Source organism: Ornithodoros turicata, chromosome 5, assembly GCF_037126465.1.
Source record: "Ornithodoros turicata isolate Travis chromosome 5, ASM3712646v1, whole genome shotgun sequence".
Classification (NCBI taxonomy): domain Eukaryota; kingdom Metazoa; phylum Arthropoda; class Arachnida; order Ixodida; family Argasidae; genus Ornithodoros; species Ornithodoros turicata.
This window is the reverse complement of record NC_088205.1, coordinates 23883043-23891147: the sequence shown is the minus strand read 5'-3', so window position 1 is coordinate 23891147 and position 8105 is coordinate 23883043. Positions and strand designations below refer to the sequence as shown.

General features: G+C 48.0%; 1 long non-coding RNA gene across 1 annotated transcript; it reads left to right on the top strand.

The window, feature by feature from the left end:
- The first annotated feature begins 3104 nt into the window (after positions 1-3104).
- LOC135395388 (uncharacterized) lies at positions 3105-7681 on the top strand. Its single transcript, XR_010423055.1, has 3 exons — positions 3105-3227; positions 6117-6200; positions 7354-7681. It is a non-coding gene; the product is annotated as an uncharacterized LOC135395388 (long non-coding RNA).
- The last annotated feature ends 424 nt before the right edge of the window (positions 7682-8105 follow it).

The window sequence follows — 8105 nt, the reverse complement described above, 5'->3', positions numbered from 1 at the left end:
CCTCCCCAAAAGTTCTCGCTGGTCCGTTTACAGTGATTGAAGAACGGGTTTAGAAGTCTTGGCATCTATGTTACGGGACCTCCTGCATCGGTAGTGCAAGATGGCTTCGCAATCACAATGAGGAACGACTTCCAATTTCAATGTCACTATGGCAATACGGGGGATAAGTGTGCGGACGCTTCTACACGCCGAGTTGAGTTAGTTCAGCCGGAGTTCGGTCATGCATACTAATTACTGAGCCCAGGTAACAAATGTGTAGGACCTCCTGGCCAGCCGGAGCTACACGGACTTTGCGGCTGTACAAGGCTAACGCTGAGCTACGTTTCCACACCCTCCATCCCTGTCTCGGCAAAGTGCATTTCCCCATGTATTGGCTATACTGCTGAATACGGCTGAATGTCCCGTATACAGCGCGCGACTACGTGTAAACTCACAAAGGTCTGCTTCCCCTAACTGCAACGAGTGTGATGTCGTAGAAGATACAGGGAATATTCTACTCGTGCTTTCCGAGTATGCCGACAGTCGTAGTGTCCTCATAGCGACCTTAGCCTGTCTGGACGCCAGACGCTGACCAAACTTGTGAACACCCCTACTTCAGTACACATGCGGTCAGTTGGCAAGGGTTTTCCACGGGTGAACCCCACTGGCTGAACTTTCACCGTCCTTTATCCTTTCTTTCTTCCTTCCCATTTGCTTAGTTAATCTTGTGTAGGTTTATAGGGTAGCCATTTCTGGTCGTGACACATGTTCCCATTTTCTTTTTGTGTCATCGCCATCCCTTCGTTCGATCATGATGAAAGTCGTGACATAGCCTCCCATATACTATACAGGGTGTCTCAGTTAAATGCCCGGGCAAAATAATTCGCGAATGGGTGCACAAATCGAAGAACTTTCTTTTTTGCAAGTATCTGTCCGATACGACATACAAGCCGCGCACCGTGTGAGTTAGGGCGAGGGGCTCAGTGTTTAAATAAAAATTCAAATGAGTCTCGTGAAAAACATGACTTCTACAGCAGGGCGCAGTCGGCATTAAAATGGGTACTACCCCTTTTGGGACCTTCGCTGGACACCTTTTAGAGCAAAATCTGCCACCGAAGCGGGTCATTTGTTGCAGTAATTGATTGGTTTCGGTTTACATATTTTTATCGCAGCTGGTCGCGGTGAAGCGTAGGGACGCTCTTCCACTCCCTTATCCACCAACGAATTACGTGTACTCCCGAAGAATAGCGGTCTACACGGACGCGTCGGTCTCCGCGGGCGCCTCAACTTTAGCCGTTGTCGTGCCTTCAGAAAATTACGAACTAGCGCTCAAGCTTCCTCACAAGACATCCTCCACCGAAGCAGAGCTCGCCGCCATCAATGAAGCCCTGAAACTTATATCAACGAGGCTCCCAAGCAACTGGACTGTGCTTACGGACAGCAAGGCGGCGCTGCAAATATTATCCTCTCCTTGCTCCAAGATTGTCACAGACATCTGCTCCCTAGCCCTCACGACATACAGCCATCACACCGCCTCCGGCTGCAGCGTGTGGCTTCAATGGGTCCCCAGACACATCGGCCTGCCAGGAAATACCCGCGCTGACGAAGCGGCGATCCTCCACTCCATCGACCCGAGGATGGAACTCACCCTCTCCCAGCGGCTGTCGCGACAGGAGGAGTCGATCCTACATCGCCTACGCCTCGATGTTGCCCTGACCTCGCTGTTCCTCTCCAAGATGGATAGACGGACGACCGCGATGTGTCCCCGCTGTGCTGCAGTCGCCGACATATGCCATCTTCTGTTGCACTGCAAGCGGCGCGCCGGCCCCCGAGCCATTCTCGCCACAAGTCTCACTTCCCTAGGCCACAGGGAACTTTCCCTGGCGACGCTGCTGGGACCTGTCCGGCACTCCAGACAGTGGGCAGCCCAGCCCTCATGCGTTACCTGAAGGACACTGGGCTGCTCCGCAGCCTTTGAGCCATCCCATCGTCCCCTGCCACTTTTTCTTTTCCTTTTTTTGCTTCTTTTTTCTCTTTTGGGAATAGCAGGTCGGCCTTGGCCTGTCTGACCTTTCCCCCTTTCCTTTATCTTTAATAAACATATCCCCCCCCCCCCCCCAATTACGTGTTCTTGAGCTTACTTCGCAACGAGGAGTGCTGAAGAAATATGGAAAGCATGTGATATCGGGGTACTATGTGATTATTTGTGTTTTGTCCGTGCGATCATCACAGAGAAAGGGCGCATATTATCAGTCAGATAAGCGAGGTGGGGACTGGCATAGCCTGTCTGACGCTGTGACTTTTTCTTCAGCGCTCCCCTTTGCGAAATAAGCTCAAGAACACGTAATTCATTGGTGAATAAGGGGGGTGTAAGAGCGTCCTTTTGCGCTCCACCGCTACCAGCCACGACAAAAATATGTAAACCGAAACCAATAAATTACTGCAACAAATGACCCGCTTCGGTGGCTGATTTTGCTCTAAAAGGTGTCCACTGAAGGTCCCAAAAGGGGTAGTACCAATTTTAATGCCGACGGCGCCTTGCTTTAGAAGTTCTGATTTTCAAGAAAGTCATTTGAATTTTTATTTAAATAATGAGCGCCTCCCACTCATTCACACGGTGCGCAGTGTGTAGCTGGTATCGGACAGATATTTGTAAAAAAGAAAGTTCTTCGATTGGTGCACCCGTTTGTCAATTATTTAGCCCGGGCATTTAACTGAGACACCCTGTATAGGAGGATGGTCATGAGCGTACAATAACGGTAAAAGAAACTCAACCTCAGAACCATTCCCTTTGTGTAGCCGAATTCGTCGTATGATGAATTCAATGTCTCCCTTTTATTTTTTTGGCCAACGTCAACATCAACATATCTTTTCGTGCCCGCCATGCATGTTTTCTCACACACATTACCGCTTGTTTCACAGAAACCATCAAGCTCGAGACCTTATTGATCACTTCATATTGTGCCTCGTTAGCGGCTTATTCACAACATCAAAGGTCGAGTCTTATCACATTTTCCGAAGGATTATGCTATGTACGTTCTCATAATAAATCCGATACAATTATTACACGACAGGTGTTATGAATACGTATTTGAAATCAGCAGCAGCACAAGCGCGTACGTGTCATTGTGTGAGGGATAGTATGAATATTCTATGATAGAGTAATATTCGCTTCGAGATAGACTTAAAGGGCAACAGGACGGAGTCTCTATGGAACTACCGAACTTCTCTGCCGCGTAGAAAGCGAGGTACGTGTGCAACTTTGCCCTTCAGGAAATAGCGCTGTGTAAAATGTGTTACTTAGTTATCGACTACTAAACTACATATTATTAGGTCATCCTAGTTACGGTTGCAACAGGCATAACTCGGTATACTTTTAATATCAGCGCCACCGCCATCTTTCCTTTTGACTTTTGCTTACACGATGCAATTCAGGAAAACTAGTCGCTCCCTATAGCACCAGATGGTAATGGCAGGGATGGGAGGTCCAGTGCATTATCGTTGACTGTGTTGGCAGACGCCGACCTGATGGCCGAGCAGGTCGTGTACTGTTCCAAGAGCTCTGTTGTCGTTGTTGCTGGCGATCACCAGAAAACATCGAAACCCAAAACGCAGTGAGGCCCTGAACTCGTGATGAAATTTGAAGCGCAACTCATCCCGGTCTTTTGCGTTGACTGTGTAAACCGCAGACTCTGTAGACATTAAATATATTTTCCGAAATTTCTTCTCACACTATTTGCTCTCTGTCTACCATAATTAGAGTGAAACAAAAGTTCCTACATTTTCCTGCGTCTAACGCGCGCCACTGAGGTAAAAATGCCTTAGCTAATACAGTCCCACAAGAAACCGTACTCTACATCACCGTTGGTGTTCACAAGAATCAAAGTTTGTGCATATACCCTTTTTACATCAATCACTAACGCAACCTTTTGCACCAAGTCACCAAACTCCAATCCGAGAAAGCCGGTGGCGTTCTAACATACTAGACATCGGCCTGCTCGCCGCTCTCTCCCACACACTCCTTCTCAATGGCGCTTTATCCTCCTGAAATGAGTTCACAATAACTGTCACCTCGATATTCGTTCCCATGCTTCTTTTACAAGCTTCGCTACCGCGGCATGCCCGTCGAACCGCTCTCTCCCCTTTACGCGTACTCGTACTCGCTATCTATCATTCATTCAATTCCTCCCTATATCTCTCGGATATGGCAGCTACAAAGCATGAAAACAATTAAAAAAAAAACATGTCAGAAAGAGTTGAAAGTAGGACTTCAAATCCTTGGGCACGTATTCGCACAAAGAGCACAAGTGCAGTGCGCAATCCTGGTGTGCAAGAGAGCTTGCAATCTCGCGGGCCAGAAAAACTCGGTGGTGGTGGTGCTGGTTAAAGGGCTCGCCGTTGTCGGCCTCACAGAGATGGGCAACGTCACGACTTACGCCCTGGGGGAATGTGCGTCCTGGGCCGACTTCTAAGGGAACTGTGCCAACATATGTCTGACAGTGTCTGAGGTAGTATCTGAGGAAAAACCAGGAAAAACCCCAGACAGCACAGCCGGCACCGGGATTCGAACTCTTCCCTCGAAAAATCCTTCCCCCAACCATGTCAGTCTGCAATGTCACGTCATCCGCCTAATAGCGAGGCACCTGCCTTCTTCTTCTTTCTTTGTTTTTGCGGTTCTATAGACCTGTTTCTGCGGGCTAGGTGGCGCGAGCGAGCAGCAACATCAGCGCCCCAAAATATGCAACGCGCGGTAATTTAGCAGACGAGCGACACTTTCATGGTCTCGAGTTGTTCGCACTTGGCAAGGTGCGCCGCTTTTTCTGTGGATTTCCCACAAGTTTTGTACCTTTCCTTGGCGCCATACCGCTTGAAACACAAAGCATAGAACCCGCTGATGAAGCTACCTACTGTTGGATCCGTGGCCGCTTGGGCCTGAAATGGCGCTGCGCAAATTTCGCTGCAACAGCGCTATAAGGCATGCCGTGTCTGAAGCAGAGCAGTCGACCTGTAGCCTTGCTATCGCGCCGTAGCAGGCCGTTCGCGGCAGCCAATAAAATGCTTGGATGATGTGACGTCACAACACGACAGAAGGAGCTGCAAGAGCTCGCCGCCACTGTGCGCTGTCTTGTAAACTAATTTTCTCATGAAGTGCGCGCTTCCTAAGGGAAATAATTTGCGTGTCCGTTCCTGAGTGTAGCACATTCATATCGCGCTCTAAACTATATACAGGGTGTTTCAAATAACGCAATATTAATTCCTCTAAAAATCTACCTGTCCGAAAAGATGCGGTCAACGATATTTCTCTTCTGGGAACTTTGATGGATCTTCTGGGATGCTATTATCAGCAGCAAGGGCTAGTGTGCCACAGAGAGGTGAGCTGAAGGGGTCGGGCGAGGCTCCCTCTCACAGGGCCTCATGACTGCGAAGTGAGGGTGGCCGGCACTTTGCGCGTCTCAGAACGATTTTCGATGTTTTCCCCGGGTGTTGCCAGTGGAACAGGGAACGTGTCCTTGAATGGGTTGGGGTATTTCCTACATGGACTGTCTATTTCTGGCCAAAAACATTGCCTTCACTTCGCAAAATTTCGAGTTCAGTTCTGACAATTAAACTCCACCCCCCCCTCAAGGGGGAAAAAAAAGAAGAAGCTAATTAACAACAACGCAAGTCGTGGCAAAAGTTCGCAGAAGATAAATACCGTTGACCGCATCTTTTTCGGACAAGGAGATCTTTTTTTTTTTACAATTACTAACACGTTAGATGAAGCGCCCTGTATGTTCGGACGGCATTCCGTGCTTTTTTTAAATGGACGATTACCGCTTCATGGCAAGTATAGGTAAACCAAGGTTCGAGGTGGCACGGCATCTCCTTAACGGCTCACCTGGGGAAGGTTGTGATATAATGCGGACTGCCTCTTCGGGACACTTTTTGTATTGTGTAATTCGAGCGTTTTACGCTCAAAAACGCAGTATTCGACACTTGTCAAGATAGACGTTGAAAATCACTGCAGAATATAAAAGGTTGTTCACGGCACCATACATATAAAAACGGAAGTAATTGAATTGACTGATGCCTGAAAATTTACCCACGAAATAATGGCGTATGCATTTGATTTCTCTCTTGTATATCCTGTATTTCAGTCTAATTGTTTCCCAGAATGAAGGCATTGCCCCTAATTATTGTGACAGCCGTCTTCGTAACGACGCTGGCAGCGGAAGGCAAAGGTATGTTGCTGAAGCGTTTTCTTATCAACATGAGGAAATCATATCCAGAATGATGACTGCACAAGCCTGAGAGACAGGATACCACGTACGAAGGATAAACAATATATACAGGGTGTCCAAGCTAACGTGCATCGAGGTCTAGAAAAGAAAGAAAGAAGAAAAAAAAAAACAAAAAAAAAAAATACGGGATTATCGCGAGCGAATGAAAACTGCGGAATATTGTGAGGAGTCGCGTGTTCTGATCGCTATATTTTTTATGATTGTTGGTTAACTAATTAGGCGCAATTAATTAGGTAACTTTTCAGCTATATTCGTATTAGGGTCGAGACGTGAATTGGAAAGTTGCAGAGGGCGTCGAGACAAGAACGCGCGCTCTATCCAAAAGTGTACCACGTGACACGAGGCGAGCGCACCCCCCCCCCCCCCCCCTACACGGGCGCCTCGATTCCTCCTTCAGGTCAGAGCTCACCTGAAGGTGGTGGGGGCGGTGGGGGTGATGGAACGACCGAAACCAATCATTCGCACATATCAGGCGAGATGAAAGCGAGATGAACTCCCCTATGTCGTCGTCACAATTGTCTGACGTCACTGACGTCGCGCGTGTCTCTTCGCGCGGAAATTTCAAATCGTGTTGCTTCCTATGATTTATGATGCCGGTAATAAATTATGCAGCTCATGTCGACGAAAACTGAATCAGGGATTCGGTAAATCGCGGAATGCACTACTCGTAGACACAAAAGTTTACGATCCGGTGCGTGAACAACGAACTATCTCTATGAGCTCAACATCGAAGCTTTACGCCTGCTTGTAATCTCTAAGTTGTTCAACATGTAGCATGACATACGAAGTGACATACGAAGTTTGAGACAAGCGCGAACAAACGAAGACACGGAGGCGGAAACAGACAGGCCTGTTAGCGCTTGTCTGTGTCTGCCTCTGTGTCTTTGTTCCGCGCGCTTGTCTCAAGTTATGTGCCACCAACAGCATACACAGCCCAACAGCATACGCTTTGAAATGTTTGCTATTTTGTCGTTGTTTCTCTCCTAGTTTGCAGTATCATGTGCGGCCGGAATTCTTGCCGTTTACAATATAAGACTTTGCCATGCATATGAGTGATTGATAATATTGTTTTTTGAAATAATATTTCGAGAAGCACGGACATGGTTACGACACGACGCCGAATGTGAGCCCGGAGAAGAATGGACATTCTGTGCCCCAACGTACCCTCCTGTCTGTCCACAGCTATGCCAGGCCATGTGCGTTTGCAAGAGGGGTTACGTTCGGTATCTTGGCGCCACAGGACCATGCGTCCCCATATCGTCCTGCCCCGTCCCCAACTACAATCCAGGGCGGCGAAGACCAAGGATTTACTAGGGGCCTTTGCAAATCGGAAACGGTATGAACAAGGTTCAACCCAGAAGACAAGGCCCCCTTTATTCCCACAAGGAAGGTGGGTAGAGGAAAATGGGAAGGCCGTGGGGGGGGGGGGGGGGGGGGGGTAAAGCATTTTAACATGTGCATAAAAATAAATAAAAGAGCATGACTGTAAAAGACATTTCTGAAATACGCACGTCGCCGAAGACTAACTTCAGAGCGCCTTGTCGGCGACTATGAGCGAATGATATCTACTCCCTTGTGAAAAGCAGATACTGCGAGGAGCGTGATACAACAACAAAACATGTGAAAGAACCACAAGAGCCAATTTAGGGCCAAATGAGAGCATGACCATCATTTCCAACTGTAACAAGGCCGTTCTTCAAGGGTCGCTCATGGTTCACAGATGCTTGTATTTCTCTACATACATATATACAATGGAAAATTCGGGAAGCACCAAACTACTGAGCTTTACAAAATAGTCACCGTTCACCCTCACCGCTGCCATCGCTGTGGCAACTCTTTGATGCA